The sequence below is a fragment of the Myotis nattereri genome (genome assembly GCF_964212035.1).
Source record: "Myotis nattereri genome assembly, chromosome: 3".
In the NCBI taxonomy this organism is placed as follows: Eukaryota; Metazoa; Chordata; class Mammalia; order Chiroptera; family Vespertilionidae; genus Myotis; species Myotis nattereri.
The window spans coordinates 63,220,839-63,244,520 of record NC_138077.1 but is presented as its reverse complement, the minus strand read 5'-3'; positions in this window follow the sequence as shown (position 1 = coordinate 63,244,520).

Here is a 23,682-nt window from a genome sequence, read left to right as displayed (position 1 = left end):
AGACAGAGAAACAGGGAATTATCAAACCTCAGAGGGAAGGAGAGGAGGTTTGGGGGTGGTAATAGATCAACCAAAGGACTTGTATACATGCATATGAGCATAACCAATGGACACAGACACTGGGCCAGTGGGCGTTTGTCCTGGGGGGTGGGAATGGCCAGAGAGGGATTGATGGGGGGAAAATGAGACATATGTAATACTTGAAACAATAAAAAACTACTTATGAAACATTCATCTGGTGGCCATTATGTATATAATTCTATACCAGGCATAACAACAAATAAACTATTCTGTAAATGTGGTAAGTGATAAGCTCTAGTTTATACTTTAATTTTTGAAATATGTTTTTAATTGATTTTAGAGAGAGAGGAAGTGAGAGGTAGAGAGAGAAAGAAACATCAATGTTAAAGAGAAATATCTATGGGCTGCCTTCTACATGCCCCCTATTGGGGATGGAGCCCACAGCCGGGCATGTACCCTGACTGAGAATCAAATTGGAGACCTTTGGGTGCACAGGACGATGTTCAACCAACAGAGCCACACCAGCAAGGGCTGTAGTTTATACTTTAATAGGAACAAAGAAATGGATGCATGAAACTCCTTAAGAAATACTGCTGTAAAAGCAACAAATGGAAGCTGGCTGCCATCGATGTTGATACATAAGTAAAGTAAAATAATGCAAAGTAGAGGAACACATATGAAGATATATGACAATCTCTAGAAACACCTCCAGGAAGGTGAGAGTTTTGAGCCCTCATAAGGAAGGGAAGCCCAAGCATTGGTGGGGTGCTGGCAGGACAACCTGCAAGTGTTCCAAAGCAACCAGAAGGAACAGAGGCCACACTCTGAGGGGTGTGAGGAAACAGGAATAGGAGTAGGCCAAAAGCAAGGGTATCAAGTGATGCCAGTGGGAAAGAATGGTGTGGGCAGATGACAGGGAGTCTTCAATTCTGGGCTTGGAGCTAAAGTGTGACTCATTAGGCATCCAGGAAGCATGCTGGAGGGTGAGAATAGGAAGGGAAAGAAAAGATTGTGTGGAAGCTGTATGCAGAATGAATGTATGTAGGAGAGTCTGAGGTCAAGGAATGAAAGTAAATGAAACCTTACACTAAAGCACAGGCTGTGGATTAGAGATGGAGATATATATGAGAGAGATAGAGAATTGAAGCAATTGAATAGAAATAATTAAGACAATTCTGAAGTAGCTATTTGAAATAACTTAATATGCAAGAAATATTAAAGAACCAAGGGAAAAAGACAGCTGTTAGAAAACGAGGTGAAGGTTGGCTAGAAGGAGGGTGAAGGGAATAAGGAGGTAGAAGAAAAGGAGAGCCAGGTAAAAAAGGAAAAGAATTGTACATGCGTGTTGTGATTCATCTAAAAGAATCATCATACTCATAAATAGTGTCAGTAAATCAATTCTACAGTATTTTCTTTTATCTCTCAATTACTGAGGTAATAGTAGCTTAATATTTATTGCACATCCGCAGTATACTGTGTACTGTTACGCAAATCTCTCTTTTTTATTGCCAGCAATATCATAGGATGTTTGCTGTACAGGTAGAGCCAGCTGTACAGGCGCTAATCAATAATTGGGCTTTGTGGAACAAGATAACATTTTTACTGTGGATACTTGCTTCCATAATAACAAGAACATGCAGGTTTTTTTTCCCCACAGGTATTGCAGAGATTTTTTTGAACTATGTGGTGCCTGTACTTCGCATTTCTCATGAATATTTCTAATACACATTCACAATGCGTGCAGTGTTAACTACCGCCTAGGTGAGTACGAGCACACTGTTTGTAAATTGTAGCCTTGGTAAGATGCCTACATTTTTCAAGGCCCTGTAGCATGAATGTGAGGCAGGGTCCGCTCTGCTCTATCCATCTCTTGACAATGCATGCGAGGAAAATAGAAAATGATGGCCTCCCAAATCTACACATTAGTGAACACAAACTCAGCCACACAGTGACATCTTTCTCCTTAAAAATAATGATGCAGACTGTCTCCATTACTTAAGGAAGCCAGAGCTCACACGGAATGTGTCAAAAGCTCTGCATTATCCCGCTCTGCCTGAAGCTGCCTTGACAGCACCTTTCCTGCCATGAGAGTGGATTACAGGCAGGGTGGTAATCAGCCAGGACGTTAGTAAAAATAGGTTCTTTCAAGAGCAGGGTGTGAACCTGTAAGCATCACAAAAAGGGTTTACCACTATACTGACTAGAGGAACAATTAGCTCCCTGCTGCCTTAAACTAACCAGAAACAGCATGGTGCTTGCTACAGGTTGGTGAAGGGCAGCGGGGAGTTAATTGGTGCTTTGACGAAAACAATGATAGAATGCTCTACAAAGCCTACTAAGTAACAACTGTGCTGAGCTCTGAGGATCTCTGGTGAAAGGTGCCACAGGAAGGTACGGAGACAAAGTAATATGGGGAAAAGTGAGAGACAGACAGATGGGGAATGAAAGGGAGAGAGGCAAGAGAGGAACTAGATGATGCTTCAGGCAGGAAACAGAAGGAGAAAGGGAGTCAAAGGCAGAACAGGAGGGACACCACTGAATTCAAAGACTTTCGTTCAACAAATTTACCACAGCTTAATTCAGCAGGACTGCTCTGAAATGTCCAACAACTATGCACAATTATAACAAAGGATGATCCCTAGGTGACCAGCACAGAAGTCCCCACAGGGCCGCTCAGTAGCGGGTATTCTATTATTTCTCTAGGTTAACACTTGCTTACCTAATTAATTCAGTGACTCTTAGCAGCTAACACTGAGATCCTAATGAGCTTCAGAACTCAAGGGAGATCCCCAGGTTAAGGAGAGCCAGTAAGTCATTGTATGATAAGAGGAAGAAAACCCAAGCAGGGAAAGAGCCATCTCGGGAGTTCATCATCATCTGCTCCCTTTGGAGTTAGAATATTGCCTTTGGTCCTCCAACCATGAGGATGACTGCTGCCACCGTGTTGGTCTCCAGGACATTATGTTCTTTGTATTCGTATACCTTTACGGTACAAATAATGACGATAGATATTTATTGAAAACTTACTATGTGCCACTAATTGTGCTAGATGCCAAAACTATGTAATCTCCTTTAATCCTCTCAACAATTTTATGAGGAAGGCATTATTATTATTATTATTATTATTAGACTAATTTTTCAGCTGTTGGCACTGTGAATTCAAAGAAGTTAAATAATTTCCCAAGTTCAGGTAAACAAGAGGTTGCAGCCTGACATTCAAGCCCAGGTACGTAAACCCCAAAATTACATTTGTTCACTTAAATTCCATTACCCTTTACTTTTCAGTAATAAAAGCTTAAATTATACTAACCAACACTCTCTTTAAATACATCATAAAATAGATAAAAAGATTCATTTGCCATGTACAGAATTCATAAAACAGTGTGGACTGGGATATTCAAATTGGCTGGATAAAAATGTTGGTTCAGAGATTCCCAGGACTTTTCCTCATTCAATTTCAACTGGTTCCTTGTTTCTGCAGTACATTCACTACTTAGGCACAAGGGTTGTTCTCACTCTGCAGAGAAATTCTGCTCTTAATCCATTCTTTTACACTCGTATCTATGACCAGATGGGCAATCCCTCTGAGCTCCTCCACCAAAGGGCCTGGATATAAACAACTTCTGGCTTATAAATTCCACTCCTTCCTAACACTTGCCATCATTTTTTTTTCTTTTTTATCTAAGAAATGCCCTTAGATACCAGCTCGACTGTATTACAAACATAATTAGCATCCCCAGAGAATAGTATAGTCTTTATAAAAAATTGGGTTATATACAGCTTCTTGTTTCCAAGAAGTATCACTTTGAAATACACCAAGAAGCTGACCACTCCTCATCTTCACTACAGCACTCTACCAATTGGTCAAAGCCACCATCCTCTCTTGTGTGAATAATTTTAATAGCTTCCTACTGGTGACCTGCTCTTACCGTTTCTACTTTATGGTTAATTCCCCACCAATTGAAGAGCCACCAGAGTAATGCTTTGACATCCTAAATCATATTGAATCTCTCCTCTGCTCAAAACCTCCTCTGGCCCCCTTCTCACTCAGAGTAAAAATCTAAATTTCTTATGTTGGCCTAGAAGGCCCAACGGGTCTACTCCTTCCCTGTACCCCTCCCGTCACAACAGCCTACTTGTTCCCTAAACATGTGCATTCAAAGGACCTTTGCCCTTGCTGTTTTTCTGTTTAAATGCTCTTCCTCCAATAGCCACACATCTCCAACCCTCTGTTCCCTTGGGTCTCTGTTTAAATATCAGTTTCTTAGCAAAGCATTTCCTGACAACCCATAATGCCAACAATTGCTTTGATTTAAAATTCCCCCTTTTAAAATTTTTAACATCTCTAAGAACTGGATGCATCTTACAATTGATGACATCTTATTATTATAACTGGAAGCTTTTGTTTTCCTTTTAGTTAGATAAATATAGGGGCACATTTGCAATTGCTCATGTCTTTGGTTTGATGAAATACAGTAATATGGCCCTACTCGCTCTCTTCCACATCATTACTTCTCATGCCCAATATATTTTTCCTCCACATCACCCTGTGGTACACTGAACATTTGTTAGTTTAATTGATTATTTTCTTTCTCCTTCAACTAGAATGCAAGCACCATGAGAAGAGGAGTTTTGTTGATTTAGGTCTTGACATACTTTAGATATCCCCTAAATCTTAGTTGAATGAAAAGTTCTTTCTGAAATCTCATTTAGATATGAGCCCTGCCACCGATTCCTGGTGTTAAGGGACGGTTAACAGAGCGACACCAGGTCCTACATGCGCAAAATTTGGAAACAACCCACTAACCATGCAATGAAATGTCATCGGCATATTTTGGAGTAATACAATCTTAAATACCTCTGTAACCCAAATGGAGAAAAATTAGATAGCAAACATCCTAATAACATACTAGCAATTAAATGGTGAACTTAGAAGACTAGGGCCTCTGTCAGATCATGGAAAATTGTTTTCCCAGAGCCATTCCTAAGGTCACTCTCAGAAATTTGGCGAACATTTACATTTTACTAACTGATTTCTATTGGAAATGTGTTCCTGAAGACTTCCTGATTTCACTCAGAACACTGGCCACGCTGGAGAGCAGTCCCTCCGTGTGTGTGTGTGTGTGTGTGTGTGTGTGCGCGCAAGAAGGTGGAAGAGCTGCTAAAACCCCAAAGCTGCCCAAGTGCATCCATTAGCAGAGGATCAAGTCTACACACAAATTTCCAAAAGGTGAGAAACATTTCACACTCTTTATATTTTATGTGGTTTAAGGGGTTTTTTTGTAGTAAGCCTCTGTAAATAAATGATTTACTAATGTAGCCACTGAACCACAAGATCATTCCCTTTCCCTTGTAACAGTGAAAACTTTAAAATTCTATGAATGGGGTCCCCAGGGAGCAGTGCCCAATTTGTTCAAACAAAGGAATGTACAGAGAATTTCATGACCTCATCTCCAAACAGTCCCCAAAAGTTGCTGTTTCCTGTGCTCTTCTGTGGATGCAAACATTTTAGCACTTTATGGACGACAGACTTGCCTATGGAAACATGGCTGCTTTGAGTGGCAGATGTCCCTGTGAATGTATCTCCCTCACTAAGGTTATATTTGCTGTCTTCTAACTTAATAGCCAGACCAATTTTAAGGAAAATTGGATTGAGAGGAATATTCTGAGACTGAAGCTTTTTGTGTCAAATACTGCACCCTGGGGCCAATTTCTACAGCCAGGAGAGAATGGGCATGGAATATGATGACTGACAGACCCTGGGGAATGAGAGTGCTTTCCCGTGTCACAGTCAACTTCATATATTCTGTCTTGGCTTCAAATACCCCTAAATTGAAACTACCCTCCCACACACACACACTCAAAAAAAAAAAAAAAAAAGAACAAGTGTTGATTTCAGAAGACACTCTTCTTTTTTGGGAAACAAACAAACAAACAAAACATACTTCTCTCTTTCAACTGGGGTCCCAAGCTTTCTGGCATTTGCACTTGAAAGTTTTCCAGCACCTCTGAAATGAAAGACTTGAGATTTTTCTGGCTGCTTAGCGTGCATGGTTAGGTAGACCCCAATGTTCCTAGGATGGTTGATTTTTCCCCCTGTCCTTTCAGTCACAGGAAAAGCTCCTGTGTTACAAGTCAGTACCATGTCAGAGACAGACTACTCCAATGAGCCCTTTCCTCCTGCTCATTTGAAATTTGGTCAGATCTAGAAGAAGGCTTCTTTCATCTCTCATCTCTCATAGGGACAAGGGAAAAGCAGACTTTTAAAAATAAATATCTGCACATTTATGAAAATTTTTCCAGGGAAAAGAAAAATAATTTGAAACAAAGTTGCAAGTGAATCAACTAGACGTCCAAAAAAAAAAAAAAAAAAGTCCACAAAATTGCAGCTAAGTGAGCAGCTGGCTTTGTTTGCATTGCCAGTTGATTCCAGGGAAGGTGTTATGTAAACCAAGACATGAAAATGTCCTTTGTCTCTCCATGAGGAAAGACGCTTTTTAATGAGCAGATCATTCTATATGTTTCACAAATCTACTCCTTCAGGAAAGATGCAAACAACCTTTCTCCAATTGATGTTATTACACTCATCCTTCATAGCCAACACTCTTCTGAGCAAACTGGCCCTAACGCTGCTCATATGAAATACCTACTAGTATATAACACTATCTGGAAGAGTTTACAGAATGGGATCTAGAATTAAATCCAGAGCAAAGAGCCTCAAGCTATAATGTATTCATGATTCAACTAAGGTTCTGTTGAAGCAACGGAATCAGAATCTCTAAGTGGGGCTTGGGAGTTTGAATTTTGATCACACATCTGGATAATTTAGATGCAAGTGGCCTGTTGGCCAGGCCCAGAGATGTCTTGACTCACAGAATTAACTTCTCCATGGGAAGCTCCCCGCTTAAGCTTTTCATGTTATATAATTTTAAAAATACACTGTTTTTAGGTATTGGAGAGATGCTATCAGACATTATAAAAATAGGAGTTCATATTAACCTGAAAAATAATACATGTACTATATCATGGACTTTTAATATACTAAACATAGAAAACACTTTGCTGGCTTCAACGAGGAGTAGAACTCAGAGACAGGGACAGGAATGAATTAATGGGCAGGCAGAAACATCTGGAGTGAGTCACTGCAATAGGAGATCAGGCATGATGGGAAACACAGATCAATGAGGAGTGGGAAGCATGAGACTTTTAAATTTGACTTCAAAGGTATATTAGTATATCTATGAATCACCTTCCAGTTTATAATATGCTTTCAGGTACACTTTTAATTGTATGCTTATGGCCACCCTAGTAAAGAAATTAGTAGTGTCAGCACTAGAGTGTAATGGTTAGCAAAAACGTCTCTAGAGCCAAATTTTCCCGGGTTTAAATCCTGGTGGCACCACTTTCTACCTTTGTGATTTCACACAGCAAATCTAACCTCTGCCTCTCTGTCCCCTCATTAATGCAGGAACAATGACAATGCCTACCTCACAAGCTGTGACAAAATAAGATGAAGCCAGAAGATTTCACCGTTGCAGTGCCTGACACTTAGTATGAGATCAAATGCAAACTTTTCTTATTTTTCATTAGAAAGGGAAACTAAGACTCAGAAAACTAAGTGATGGGTCATTATACCCGATGCCTGAACTCACAGGGACTGAATTCAGTGTTTCTGACTCCTAATCCCACATCCAGACTCTTTCCTCTATGCTCTCTCTCCTCAAAAGGACAAGTTGGAGATGGAGAAATGAATACTTCACAGCTGCTTTAAATAGTGAATTTACAGTTATACTTGGCTTATTGTGGCAAAGCCTCTGTGAAACTAGAATAGTAGATTGGCTGAAATATGTCAGAATAATTCTTGACTCATAGAGTTTGCAAAACACCCAAATCTTTGGGACTATCCAACTGCTGTGTTTTTTTGTTTTTTTTAAATCCTCACCTGAGGGTAGGCCGGGGTGGGGGGGGGGGAGAGAGAGAGAGAGAGAGAGAGAGAGAGAGAGAGAGAGGTGAGAGAAAAAAATCATCTATCTTTTGCCTCCCGTAGGTGCCCTGAACGGGGATCTAACCCACAATGCAAGTATGTAAGTATGTGCCCCAACTGGGAATCAAACCAGCAACCTTTCAATGCATAGGGCGTACCCCAACCAACTGAGTCACTCCAGCCAGCCCAATTGCTGTTTTAAATGTTAGATTTCAAACTAATTGAGCATTACTAGACAAAATAAAGTCCTGAAAAATGTCCTGCAGAGGTCAAATTACATTTATTCTAAACAAAGAATGAGTCCTCTCCACACCTCTGGGCCTTTGTGCTGAGATAACCCTATTGCTCTTGAATCCCTGGCTTTCTGGTTCCTGGGAGCTGCCCTAGAGACAAGGGCCCCTGGAGTACAAACGGGCCCCCCTAAGCATGATGCTGGTTCACCAATAGCACCACCAGCTTCCCTTTGGAAAGAACCCTCAAAACTAGGGCAGACAAAGTTTTAATGACTCTGGGAACCAATAAGGTGATGTCCTAACTCATGAAACTCACTTCAGTTATAATCTCCTAATTGAGCCCCCAATCTCCTGAGAAGTGTTGAATATATTATAGCTATCAAACTAGCCTGCTAAACTCTGAGTCCTTTCTGCTATACATGCAAAGAATATATGTGTTTATAAATTATCTATATAATAAAAGCATAATATGCTAAGTGTCCGGTCAACCGGTCGGCCATTCAGCCAATCAAAGTGTAATATGCTAATAATATGCTAAGGACACTCAACCACTCGCTATGACATGCACTGACCACCAGGGGGGCAGACAGTTGACTGGTCGACTGGTCACTGTGACATGCACTGACCATCAGGGGGCAGACGCTCCAACCAGTAGGTTAGCTTGCTGCAGGGGTCTGGCGGGTCGGGACTGAACGAGTTGGGCTGGACATGCCCTGGAGCCCTCCTGTGGTCCCTACTTGACTGGACAACCTCCTGCATGCATCACTCTCTGTCCCCAATAGTGCACCAGTGGGGTCCCTCTGCCTGGCCTGCACCCTCTCACAATCTGGGACCCCTCAGGCGATGTTGGACTGCCGGCTTGGGCCCGATCCTGCAGGCCAGGCCGAGGGACCCCACTGGTGCACGAATTCATGCACTGTGCCTCTAGTCCTAGCTAATGAAAGAGAAACATGGTAATTGGCATACGACCGCTACCCTTCCCATTGGCTAATCAGGGCAATATGCAAATTAACTGCCAGCCAAGATGGCGGCCAGCAGCCAGGCAGCTTGAAACTAACATGAGGCTTGCTTGCTTCAGTGACGGAGGACTCCAACGTTCCCTGCCTGCCGCTGCAGGCCTCTGAGCTGCAACTCTAAGCAACTATGTAACAAATATAGAAGCTAAACAAAACCCCAGAAACCTGCTTTAGTCTGCCGGGTTTCAGCCAGCAGGATCACAACATTGTAAGCAAAGGCCAGAAACCTACTTTCAGCAGCGGAGGCCTAAGAGCTGAAGCCAAGCCTCAAAGCTAAAGCTGGCCCAGAATAAAAAAAGAAAAAAAGAAAAAAAGGAGCAGTTGGGAACTTCAGTCACCCGCCAGCCTGAAAACAGCCCTCAGCCCCTCACCCAGACTGGCCAGGCACCCCAGTGGGGACCCCCACCCTGAAGTGTGTGTGACCCGCTGCAAACAGCCATCATCCCCTCATCCAGGCTGGCCAGGCACCCCAGTGGGGACCCCCATCATGATCCAGTACACCCTTCAGGGCAAACCAGCCAGCCCCACCTATGCACCAGGCCTCTACCCTATATAGTAAAAGGGTAATATGCCTCCCAGCACCGGGATCAGCAGAGCTGCGAGGCCTCCCGGCACTGGGATCAGCATGACAGGGGGCAGCGCCCAAACCCCCTGATCGCCCTGTGGCTCTGTGTGTGACAGGGGCAGGGCCACAACCTCCCTATTCACCCTGCTCTGTTTGTGACAGGGGAAGGCACCCCAACCCCCTGATCAGCCCTGCTCTGTGCCTGATAGGGGGGAGCTCCCCAACCCCCTGATCACCTTGCGGCTCTGTGTGTGACAGGGTGCGGCGCCCCAACCCCCTGATCGGCCCTGCTCTGCGTGTGACAGGGTGTGGCACCCCAACCCGCCCCCTCCCCCCCCGCCATGGGCCCTGCCCTGAGTGTGACAGTGGCGGCACCCCAACCCCCTGTTCGGCCCTGCTCTGTGGGTGATAGAGGGCGGCACCCCAACCCCCTGATGGGCCCTGCTCTGTGCGTGACAGGGTATGGAGCTCCAACCCCCATGATTGGCCCTGCTCTGTGAGTGACAGAGGGCAGTGCCCCAACCCCCTGATTGACCCTGCTCTGTGCATGACAAGGGGTGGCGCCGCAACCTCCCCATTGACCCTGCCTTGAGTGTGACAGGGGATGGTACCCCAACCCCCCAATTGGCCCTACCCTGAGCGTGACTGAGGGTGGCATCAAAACCTCCCGATCGCCCTGCTCTGTGCATGACAGGGGAAGGCGCCCCAACTCCCCAATCGGCCCTGCTCTGAGCCCGACCAGGGGCTGCACCTAAGGATTGGGCCTGCCCTCTGCCACCCGGGAGCAGGCCTAAGCCAGCAGGTCGTTATCTCCTGAGGGGTCCCAGAGTGCGAGAGGGCACAGGCCTGGCTGAGGGACCACCCTTCCCCCCGAGTGCACAAATTTTTGTGTACCGGGCCTCTAGTCTAGGTAATAAAAGCCTAATATGCAAATAGACCGAACAGCAGAAATGCCTGGTGGAATGACCGGTTGCTATGATGTGCACTGACCACCAAGAGGCAGACACTAAATGCAGGAGCTGCCCCCAGCCTGCAGGTCCCAGGCGACCTATGGCGGGTGCCAGCAGGGGCCCCCAATCACCCTGCCAGTCACCCCACAGATCGGCCCTGATCACTGACCAGGCCTAGGGACCCTACCTGTGCACAAATTTCATGCACCAGACCTCTAGTGATAAAAATAAAATAAAAATAAAAACGTGACAATATGATCTGCTTAGGGACCTACAGGCACTCTCAGTTCCCATCAGCCCTAACTTCACAACAACCATGCAGAGTATGACACTTTTTAATGCATTAGCCATTGACATCTACTACCTTTTCCATGGAGAATAAACTTTAATAGAAATAAATCACCTCTAGCCACTCCTGCAAAAGTAAAATGCACCAAAGTTGTAATTGCTGTAAAGCTCTTGATCTAAGTGTTAAACAACAACAGTTATAAAGCATGATGTGAGATTTTCCTTCTCTCACTCTCCTAAATATTGAACTCCAAATTACCCGGTTAGCATTTGGAGCGTATGCTCTGCATTATGTATGGAGGGGAAATATTGACAGTGAGTGCACTTAACTAAGCCCACCCCATGCTCTGAGGTTACAACCAGAGAGTATCTGTGATCAATTCCCTCATGGAGCTGTTAAAAAGCCAATGTGTACAAGACTCTGGTCTCCAGATGAGCCCCACAACATTCTTATTAAGAGGAAAAAAACAACAACAACAACAACAGTGGACTACTATATGTGAACTGGCTAGGTGCAAAACGACCTGGTCTGGAGTCGATTTTATCCTCTGGTCTGCAATGTCCCTTTCCTTTTTGCCTTGGAGCTTTTTAGTTAAAAGCTTTGACAGATAATCACTGCTAGTCATCTTTTCTTCAACTAAGTAGATTTGTTTTTCCTTAGGCTTTGTTTTATATTCACAATCCAAGGTTCCCATTTATCTCATGCTGTTTATACATAAGTCATTATACCCGGTGTTGCTTATGGTTAAATGGTTGTGGGTAGAGAAGCAATAGTATAAGATTAAACTTTAGGCCCCTAAGCAAAACTCTACTCCCCCCAAACTGTAGTTCTTAGATAAACAAAGGGCCATTTCCTGCCTTAGACCAAGAGGCACTGCAAAATGTTAGTGCAGGATATATATTGTGAGCACTGAACTCATGCTCATTGATTTTTTTTTATAATAGTAACTTCAATTTTCAGGATTTCTAGCAAAATTAATTCCACCCTCTAGCTACAAACATAGTGCTACTCAATCCTGCTGAGTATTCCTCAGTCTGTGTTACCAGTATCCTATGCTCTGAGTTCAAATCATTGTGAAAAGTGTTTTCCTGTCTGTTTCTTAGAGCATGGTGCTACTGATGTAAAGACTGATGCAGGCCTGACTTGGAATAATAGTGATGAGATCACTTAAAGAGCTAGGTGGGACGGTATTAGGAGGTCCACACTCCATAACCCACTGATAACACAGCCAGGCCACCGCTAAACCAGCTTCTGGTTTGTTTTGCTGTATGATCACATTTGGGCTGTATTCTAAAAACCTTTTAAAAGAAAGCTAGTTTCTGGAATTCATTATAATTTAAATTTGTTTATTTGCCTACACATTATACTCAAAACTTCAAATGAAAGAATACCAACTCAAACTAGCTTAAGAAAAAGAAAAAAGAAAAAGTATTGGCAATAAAAGTCCAAAGGTAGATCTAGGATCAACTACAGCTGGGTCCATCTCCTCCAATGATCTCTCTCTCTCTCTCTCTCTCTCTCTCTCTCTCTCTCTCTCTCTCTCTCTCTCCCCCTCCCTCAGCAGCTCCACTTCCTTTTATTCCTCTTTCCCTCCCTCCATCTCTCAGCTTTGTTTTTTTTCTTCACAGATTTCATTCTCAAACACATTTTCTTTCCACAGAGAGAAAAAGTTTGTTACATGAAGTTCTGGGAAGCATTTTCACCCCCATAGTCTATAAATGGCAATGTGAAGACTCCGAGTCATCAGGTAGGATCACATGGCCACTCCTGAAACAATCATTGTGGTCAGCATAGGGGTGAGATGTGCTAATTGGAGAGTTCTGAGTCAGATACCTTCTGCTGTGTCTATAAGGTTAATTTAAGTTATAAGAAAACAAAACATGATTATTCCTCAAAGAAAGAGATGATTGACAGGCAAAGAAATTACATTTTATTTTACTGGTCATGGTCATTCAATTTACCACTGTCCAGCATTCATCCTGGTTTCATATTTCAAATAGAAACTATGCTTTGTATCTGTTTTCTCTTAGGCATGTCCTATATTGAAATCATGTCCTATATTAGACTAGAGACCCGGTGCATGAATTTGTGCATGGGTGGGGTCCCTCAGCCTGGCTGGCGATCGAGGTCTATTGGGGGGCCAGCTGGCCAGGTTGAAAAACCCAGGAGGTTGGCCAGCCAGAACCCCATTAGGGCCCAGGGGGAGGGACTGCAGGAATTTGGCTGGCTGGTGGAGTGGGGAGGGGTCACATGAGGTTGGCCAGCCAGCTGGAGAGAAGGACTGTGGGAGGTTGGCTGTGGGAGCACATTGACCACCAGTGGGTAGCTCCTGCATTGAGTGCCTGCCCCCTGGTGGTGAGTGCATGTCAAAGCAACTGGTCAACTGGTCGTTCCAGTCATTTGGTAGTAAGGGCTGCTTAGGCTTTTATATATATTCTAGCAGCCCAGTGCATGAAATTCGTGCACTGGGGTGGGGGTGGGCTCCTCAGTCTGGCCTTCACCCTCTCCAATCTGAGACCCCTCAGGGAATGTCCAACTACCTGTTTGTGCCCACACTTTTAACAGATAACAGCTCCATTGTTGTTTCTTTCTTATGCTTCAAACCATTAGAATTAGTAGGTATTCAAAGTGTGTATACATTTTGGGGGACACCCTGTATATCTGTAGTCAGCAGTGAAGGAAACCAACAGCAGATTTGGAACCCCCAAGACAGGGAACCTCGCTCACTCCCCACATGTCTCCCCACTTCACTTTCCACCTTCGTGGGCAGCAGGAGAATCAACGTTTTCTCTCATTAATTCAGAAAAGCACGTCCTATCACCCGCTGCCCGGCAAGAGTGCGCTAGGCCCCAAGCAAGCGAGGCTCAGTCAGGGCAGCCTTTGCTCATGGGTGCTGGCACCCAAAGTGCACATTCCTCCTCTACAGTCGCCCCGACTATCCCACTGTTTCACTGAGAGGACGGAATTCCTCTCTGCCTCTGGGTTCTTGATCTTGAACACTGACCAAAGGCACCTCAGAGAGGGCCACCCGCGCCCACCAGGTGTGTCTGTCTGCATCTGCTCCTGCCTCAGCACCTGCATTAACCCCCCAGAGGTGATCTCGTAGCTGCACTGGCCTCCATGGGAACAGGGCATCACCACTCCGCCCTCTCACTGTCATCTCACAGGGGCCCACCCTCAGCACCCAGAACACCCAGACACTCTCCAAAGGACGTGAGCGCATCAGAGGGGATGTGTGCACATCCTGTGGGGGTGTTAGGCATGCTGGGTTGATGGAAGTGTGGTGGAGAGGCGGGAGGAACTTGTGCATGCCTTGTTTTGCAACTGTTTCAGGCGCGGGAGGTTGACAGTGTGCTGGGGGATGTGCGCACGCTAGGGGGGGGGGGGCGATGTGCACACCGAGGCCTCTGGCTTTGCAGATCCACAAACCCCCGTTGTGCGGCCAGGAGGACGTCAGTCTGGCCCACCACAGTGGCTGTCCCTGCGATCTTGCACCTTCTGGGCCAGGAGGCGGATCTTGCGCAGCCACTCCTGGGCACTGATGGCCTGCAGGCGCTACTTCAGCTCAGCCTGCAGGCTCTGCAGCTGTCACCACCACCATGTGGGGAGTACAGGCCGCCCTCCCCCGCCCTGCCTCCCCTGTCCAGAGGCTCTCTGCGCTGCTACCTGCCCAGAGTGACTGGGGCTGGGCGGAAGCCAGGCATCCTGCCCTGCCCAACCCCAGCCGATCCGCCCCTGTGTGAGCTGCCGCCCCCGCCCAGCAGGGTCACAGATCCATCCTGGACCACGACAGCCTTGCTGCTGCTGCCTGCCTTCCATATGCAAATTAGCTGCCATCTTGTTGCTTCAGGGTGGGGGTCCCCACTGGGGTGCCTGGCCAGCCTGGGTGAGGGGATGATGGCTGTTTTCAGGCTGGCGGGCAACTGAGGCTCTGAACCTCTCCTTTTTTTCTTGGGGTGCCAGCAGTTTGCAGGCCAGACACGCCCCCAATTGGGGTGCGGGTCTCCACTGGGGGGCGAGGCCAGCCTGGGCTTGGGGCACCGGCAGTTTGCAGTCCAGACATGCCCCCGATCAGGGTGCATGTCCCTGCTGGGGCCGCGGTGTTCTGGTCTCTGGACCGCCTGGTGACCAGTTGTTTGGTCGTCCCGTGTTATGGCATCATGACCACAGGCCTTTTATTAATATAGAAGATTAGTGTATAACCTCCATTTTCTTCAGTTTTGCATTGAAGCAGTTTGCTTGTTTTCATGTTAGGGAACATGGACACTACCAAAGAGGTCTTTTGTTTACAGACTCCCCTGGTGAAAAGTCTCCAGAGTTTATAATGCTCTTCATAATCTTATTTAGCTGAAAGTTTTCCAGCTGCCCAGCGAATGTGTCTGGTGTTGTCCTCCAAGCTTCTGGTGGCTTGCAGTGCAGTGGTGTAAGTACTAGCATGCCAATGAGTCTATTGTGTCATTGCTCCACTTTGCTGATTATGGGGACAATTCAGGCTGGGCATCAACAGTGCTGAACAGAAACCCATCAAGTAGCCTTGGCCAGATTCTTGGGACAACTAAGCTTATAGGAGAGCTGTAGTTTTCCAGATCTTCTAAAGGTCTCTGGACTTTTAGAAGTGAATTAGTACTTCCACTTTCCTACAATTTGAATTTAGGGAAAAAGTCATGGAGTAAACTGTAAAGTAACCATTCTGTTATTCCATGGGTTTCTGATTGATGATGTTCTACAGAACTCTATAAGGAATCTAATAAGGGCTTTCCACAGAATCCAATAGAGGATATGATTTCAATCAAAATATATTAGGCCAACTCAAGTCAGATGGTGCTTTGGTGTTGATGATTTGGATGAAAAATTAAAGTTGCTATAATATTAGATGCCTTCAGCTTTGATAAAATTTTAACATTTTTTTCCTTTTTAAGAATGAAATTGCTAAGAGATTCCTCCATTTTCATATAGTATTTAGATATTCATAAATGAATACCTAAATATTTTGGGTAGGGCCATGCATATCTATGTTCCTTATCAAGAACTCTAGAAGTATGCATATTGTAGTCTAACTTCTTTGTAATTCCAAAGCTCAAGCTGCATTTAGTGTTACTCCTATCATTCTATACCTGTGTAGAAGACTGATGAAGAATGGAACTGAAGAACTACAGACTAGATCTTTGGAAAATATAGGTAGATGGTTTTCCTGTTCCAAATGTCTCTCTACACCCCCACCACCATCCCAGTTGTCCTCTCCTTTGAATACAAGCTCTTCCCCAAAATAATTTTTTAAGAAATATAAATAAAGCAGAATCCTTATCACACAAGCATTGCATGTATACCTACCGCATGGATACTATTGCATTTACCTCTATGAATACACATAGAAACTGTCAAACTCATGGGTAAATGCTCTGAGATGTAAAAGGCATAACTATATTACAATCATCAAATGTGCAGAACATTTTTATGTATACACATTAGCATGGATCTTTCTCTTCAAACATGTAAGAAACACAATACTGGTTCTTGCCATATTTACAGATGCAACTAAGATCAACTGCCTACATGGAAGTCACAGTTGCTAATTTGCCATGTTATTACCATTTATAATTTATCTAGATACAACTACTAATTAGCTGCTATTGGTAAACTTAGATCTGTGCACAAGTCAATGTCTTGCTGATCTGGCTCTTGCTATTTGCTTATTTCTGTGATTACAAACATATTAGGAAAAAACATAGGATAGTTTCTGTTCCAAGAAGCTAAATGTTCCCCAATTAGAGTAACTAATTAGAAAAGTTAATTTAACACCAAATGCAGTCATTATATTTGAGAAGTGGCATATTTGGATAAATATAAATGTTTCACACATACACCTGATGTTGGTGATTGAAGTCTCAATGTAAAGAAAATATTGGTGCCTGATTGGGAAAAATAATTCAATTTTAAATTATTTCATTGAGGTTTAATTTTTGACAGATTTTGTGAGTCATCTGTCCAATTTTCTTTCTCTCTCTCTTTCTTGCTAAAAGACCCCAGTTGGGTCCAGAGTGTCATTGTGCTTAGATAAACCTTACTCTTTGCAGTCCCTTTGCACTAAGAGGTAGCTAAAACACCTTCCTTCTAGTCAATGACACGGAAGTGAGTATTTTCTGGTGGTGCCTGGGAAGGCTTTTGCTTTATTGATGAAAGAGAATATTTCTGGCTGTTATATTCCCACTCTTCTTTCTGACTTGAATAGAACCCAAAATCAGAAATTGAGGCCATCAGCCTACAACCATAAAATAAATCCCAAGAACATTACAGATACTTTGGTCTTGGCAACAATGAAATAGATACTAAATTAAGAGCCATAGTCTCCTACATCTAGGCTTCTTGATTATGAGAAGAGCAAACTCTTATTTTAAAAATCATTACACAATTTTTTGTTATTTGCAGCTAAACACATGGAACTGATACATGGGCTTCTCTTCCTATCTTACTTTGTATGGGCACCACTCAAGTCTCTAATCACTATGTGACAGCTTCCACATTAGCCAACATAATCAGAAAAACAGCCTCTAAATTCCATTCAACTTAAACGCATTCCAAATTACATGAACATTTGAGTTGTAGTTTTCAGATATGCATTGCACTCTTACAAATTGTTTATTTAATACTAGAGGGCCCGGTGCATGAAGTCCTTACACAGGTAGGGTCCCTAGGCCTGGCCAGTGATCAGGGCGGATCTGTGGGGTGACCAGTGGAGCGATCGGGGCCCCCACTCGCACCCACCTTGGCCTGGTGCTGCCCGCTCACCTGCTCCACCATCCCGCCACAGTCCTGCTCTCATCGGGGTCGGCAGTGCCTCTACAGCCACCTGCTGCCAGTGCCACACTGCCAGTGCCTGCCATGTTCTTTGCCGTCCCCTGGTAGACAGCACACATCTAACTCCCAGTCAGTTGAACTCCTGCCCGTGGGGACAATTTGCATATTAGCCCTTTACTATATAGGATTTGCAAGCTATTGTTAACTTCTTTTTTTTTTTTTTTTAATAAAGAAAACTAAGGACCAGAGAGGATAAGTAATGTTTTAAATGACACAGAGCTAATAAGAAATAGCTAAGTCAAGGCTAAAGCTCAAGTTTTCTGATTCCAGAGGAAGTTTTTGTTTTTGTTTTGTTTTGTTTTGTTTTGTTTTGTTTTGTTTTGTTTTTATAAGACACTGCACCTGGGTCAAAGAGGAAAAGCCATGAGAATGTAGCCCAGAATTCAATGCTAGCAGTGGAGAATTTTGCCTGCTCTAAACCTTCAGGTAATGTAAGATGTAAGTTGCATATAAGATAGCCTGCAATAAGAGGGTTGAAATCTAGGTAGAGATGCACGTGTGTGTTCATGTATAACAGGTGGAGAACAAGCTTCTCATTTAGAGCCCTGGGAGTTTACCCTCTATGAGTCTTGGTGGTTTTATGCTCTTACTTTTCAACACTGTGACCTATTCTGTATGTGAACCCCTGCTCACTAGAGCAATACAGAAAACACTATTGACTGTCCAGCTCATTTATAACTTGTGCTGAAAAACATGCTCCCTATTTCTCAGTTTCTTTACTTTTGGGCCATTATTTGTTATTGGAGAAGTTAACTACATTATTGAATTCTGGGAAGCAGTTTAGAGAGCCAGGATGCATAAATGTTCAAATAAATAAAACTGAGGTACAGCACATTATTGTTAGAATTTTCTAGCATTTGTGATCCAAATTATCTACAGATATTAGAGAGCAATTATTGTAAGCTAGGGTTAAGTCATGATTCCTAATTTAGAGTATCTGTGCTTTCCCCAGAGACAGTGAGTGATGCTCTAAGGATAGTCAGTATGATGTGTCCACCCAGTGGCTCTTGCAAAGACAAACCACCAGAGGCCATGCATTATGGCCATTTCCTTATTTAGAGAGTGCTCATATCTCTCCTAGGCAGGCTTGTTGACCCTCAGCTATATATAATTTGGAGAATCCCCCCCCCCCCATCATAAATTGGCCCTCCTTAGGTACTTTTATGTCAGAAGTAATAGTCCCATTAGCTATTTCAGTGATGGAAGTTTCTTTAGAGAAGGGCAGTGTCTTATAACTCTTGGTGTCTTCTTTAACCTACTTCACTGTGCCTTGCACAGTGTAGATCCTAAACAATAGTAGAAAGGCTAAACAAGAGAAACAGGAAATAGAGAGGCAGAAACCAAAGATTGACTTCAGACTTCAACAATTGTACAGTGCCTCAGATTAACTCGGGTTAAGAAAAACACAAAGGCAGCTCAAGGAGCCATTCCAGTTCTGTATTTAGTCTGAGGCAGAGCAAAATATGAGCTTTCCTTTGTAAGTCAGTAACCTTTGTGTCTGGCATTGACCTGAAGGCATAGGAGGCAGTCAAGGATAGTATCTGTCATATAGAGTCACATGTCTTGAATAAAAGAGATACTGTCTGAAGGTGAGTGATAAGAATGAAGAAAACATAGGTGCAATATGCAGGAACATATCTCTGTTGCAGACGTTTCTCCCTTCAGTCTATTTAGTGCTACTTCTGGTCCACTTGGCCCTATTCCTATACTGAGAGAGAACACAGTTGTGCCGGAGAAGGAGTGTTCCAGAGCATGAGCCAAATCCCAGCTTGAATGCTTAACAACTTACAGGGCTTATTAAGAGTACTCCATGCACTACACAGAAACACATTCATTATACATTTATGCTGCTGATGCCACCCCAGATCTCCGTGCCATTTGAAGTGGGCAGTAGATCCTTCTTCCATTCCTGGGTGAAGTATTTATGCAATTGTGTATCTGTTAAAGAGGGCCCATGTTGTCCCCTAGGACTGGATGCATGTCAGACTAGTAAGTCTAAAATGGAACATAGCAGATTCTCTGCATCACTGAATGAGTGGTGTGTGAGTCTAATTTGGAACACAATTTGGCTATGAATCTTTGTCATGGTTTTTCGAACAGAATGTAAGGTATTAGATTAGTGACAATTTAATTAATACACAAAATGGATTGACCATTTTATTACTCATGCGTGAGACATTATTTTATAGATTATCTATAAAAAATGGTGACCCTAGACTGAATTCCCTTACCACTTAATTGGCCTCTAGGTCATTATTTCTGCTTTCCCATGTCTCCTTCCTCCCAATAAGTGCCCACTCTTTAGGCTCAGGGATTTATTTTAAAATCAGCTTTGACCATTTAAAGCTGAATGAACTTGAGCAAGTATTATTGGCTCACAGAATAACTGTAATCACCCAATGGCATCTTGTATGTGAAGGTGTCTTGCAAATTAGGAAGCAGTGCATTTCATTAAAGAGATATTAGCACCCTGCTGGTGTGGCCCAGGGGTTGAGCTTCGACCTATGAGCCGAAAGGTCACAGTTTGATTCCCATTCAGGGCACATGCCAGGGTTGTGGACCTGATCCCCAGTTGGGGGCATGCAGGAGGCAGCCAGTCAATGAGCCTCTCTCATCAGTGATGTTTCTATCTCTCCCTCACTCTCCCTTCTTCTCTGAAATGAATAAAAATATATTCTTAAAAAGGAAATTAAAAATTGAGCACCATTAAATGACTTCCATAGTCACATATTTAATAAATCTCAATATAAAAATTTTGGCCACAAAATAAATGAATTTACAATAAAATGGAGGGACATGTTTAAGGACTATAATATTAATGCCGTGTCAAGATAACTATTCTTGCCCTAACTGGTTTGGCTCAGTGGATAGAGCATCAGCCTGTGGAATGAAGGGTCCCAGGTTTGATTCCGGTCAAGGGAATGTACTTTGGTTGCGGGCACATCCCTAGTAGGGAGTGTGCAGGAAGCAGCTGATCGATGTTTCTCTCTCATTGATGTTTCTAACTCCCTCTCCCTTTCACTCTCCTTTTCCCTTTCTCTCTGTAAAAAATCAATAAAATATATTTTTAAAAGATAACTATTCTTAACAACTTTTGAAATAAAGACCTTGAAGTTACTGCACCATCACAGAATTCTTGTTATACCTGGTAATTGTTGGTTGAGGAAGAAAGACTAGACCTTAGGGTCCAATGTAAAGATTCAGTCTTTAATTTGAAGGAGGAAAGGCAAATGCACAGGAAAGTAAAGGGAGATACAGAGGCTCAAAGAATTTGCTAAGCATTTGAGAAGAAAGCAGTGTGTGGCTGCTGAATCAGGCTAAAGAAAGGGTATAAAAAGAAATTTAAAGAGGAAAAAAAAGTCAACATTATTAAGAAATTATGAACAAAATGAAGAATCAAAACACTCGCGCAAACAATGCTTGAGACCGATAGTGAGATATATTGGAAAAAAATGAAGTTTGATATTACTGAATACACCAATTGAAATTGGTGATGACTGCCTTCCTTTATCATGTTCCCACTGCTTCCTAGATCTCTAGAATAATAATAAGGAAGACTGTAATCTTCATGTGAAAAACATCCTGTTGGAATAAAACCTATCCAATGTGGCAATGTCTCAAGTTCCTCTTGGCTCTACAGTTATGCAGCATTTAGTAACATCTAACCTGCAAAACCCAAAGCAATGATCTAGTTGATAATCTCATCATCTTTCTTAAATTAGCAGGGAAATTAAAATACACACACACACACACACACACACACACATACGAGCATCATACACTTGGAGATCATATGGTCACACAAAGTCTCTGAAAGGTGCCATAGGGCATTCAATTGATGGTGACCTAAGATGGATGCTTGATAATTATATGTTTAATTATTTACTTCAAATTTTATTTTATCTTATAACTTCACAATGTTATTTCAAAGCAAAACATTGTTGTCAAATAGGTGAAATGTTTTGTTTTTGTTTTTTGCTGAAGAGAAGGCTTTCCTGGGTTTATATGATACATCAAACATCCGTTCTTTTGTTTGATGAGGTGGGTGACATTTGCTCCTATCTACCTCTCAAAGATTGTGGGAGAGTCAAAGGATTTCACTGAAGTTCTCTTAGCTGCTGGTGGCATCACATATGTGAGGTGGGTTAGGTTTGTTAGTCCTCAACAGCTATACACGATATAAAGTGCATTCCTATTACATGGTGGTGGTGGTGGTGGGGCACTTGGAGGCTGAGAGAGCCATGTAGTTGCTTACATGGAGTGAAAACTTGGAACTGAAAGAGGAAAGGGCCTCTGGAAGAAGAAATGACCTAGGAATCTGCCCAGGCCTGTGAAGAATTTGTGCACATGACCACTTGTGCTCTCCCTTGGATTATATGCCAAAAAGGAAATATGTTTAAGGGGTTTATTTAAAAAGGGATCTTTGAGATAATGAAATAAGAAATTCCCTTTCTACCAAGCCATAGTCAAGAATTTAGGGATTCATTCCTTGCAAATTTAGGCCTTTTATTTTTTAAAAGTATTATTTTAAAATAATTTAAAACTGTTTGAAAAGTTAATATAGATAACTTTTGTATACCCTTTCCCAGTTTTACCAATTTTTACTACTTTTCCATCTTTTCTCTCTCTATTTAATTACAGTTGACACTCTAAAACCATGGGTTTAAACTGTGCAGGTTCACTTATACGTGAATTTTTCCCCCCATAAATGTATAGCTGGCCCTCCCTATACCCAGATTCACATCCAGAAATCCAAGCACCACAAAAGAAAAATAGTATTTTGATTTGTGGTTGGGAATCCACAGATGTAGAGGCCAACTTTAGGCTTTGTTCTACAATATTTCATTTAAGGGACTTACATAGCCACACATTTTGGGATCTGGGTGATACTGGAATGGATCCCACAGCTACCAGGGACTACTGTAGATAAGCTTTAGAGGAGTAAAAGTTACAGCCAAATTTTTGACTGCACAGGGGAGGGGTGAGTTATCTTCTCCCTGTGTTGTCCAAGGGTCAACTGTAATGTAGTGTTAATATATGTCATATGTATATTAAATTTGCACATATATCTCAAATTCATAGAATATAACAATAATTCAATGTTTATTTAATCTACAGTCTATATTCCATTTTTAATGCCCCAATTATACCTTTTATAGTATTTTCCCCAGCAGTATAAGAACTAGAAGTTCACAGTTATTTATTGAATTTTGCTGTCACATCTTATATTTTCTCTAAATTCCATTCAGGTAATAGATGCCTCATGCAGTACTACATAAGTGATGTGTCTTTCTTAGGGCATCATATCTAAAGGCGCTGTTTCCATCTGCCCTCATTTGATGTTAATTTTGTCAAAGTGCTGTCTAATTTTTCCAGTGTATAGTAACTATTTTCCTTTTGAAAGGAATAAGCAATCTGTGAGAAAACAATTTGTGATATGCAAATATTCTGTTTCTCACCAAACTTTCTCCCTACATTTACTATCTATTGGTGATTCTTGCCTAAAACAATTTGTTTTGTCATGTTTGAAAACAGTGTTTTTCCAAATTCCCTATTTTCTCCACATTTATCAGTTGGCATGTTAGAAAGGCTTTCCTTTATTTTCCATGTATTCAATTGTTTGCTTATCTATTACATATAAGTATCCATTCATGAATTCTTATTTTATTCACTCTGTTCTAATCCATTATGCTTCTTAATTTTGGGTGCTGAAATTGTCCCAGATACATAAAATAATAGTTCCTTCAAGCTGGCTCCTCTGTCTTTTTA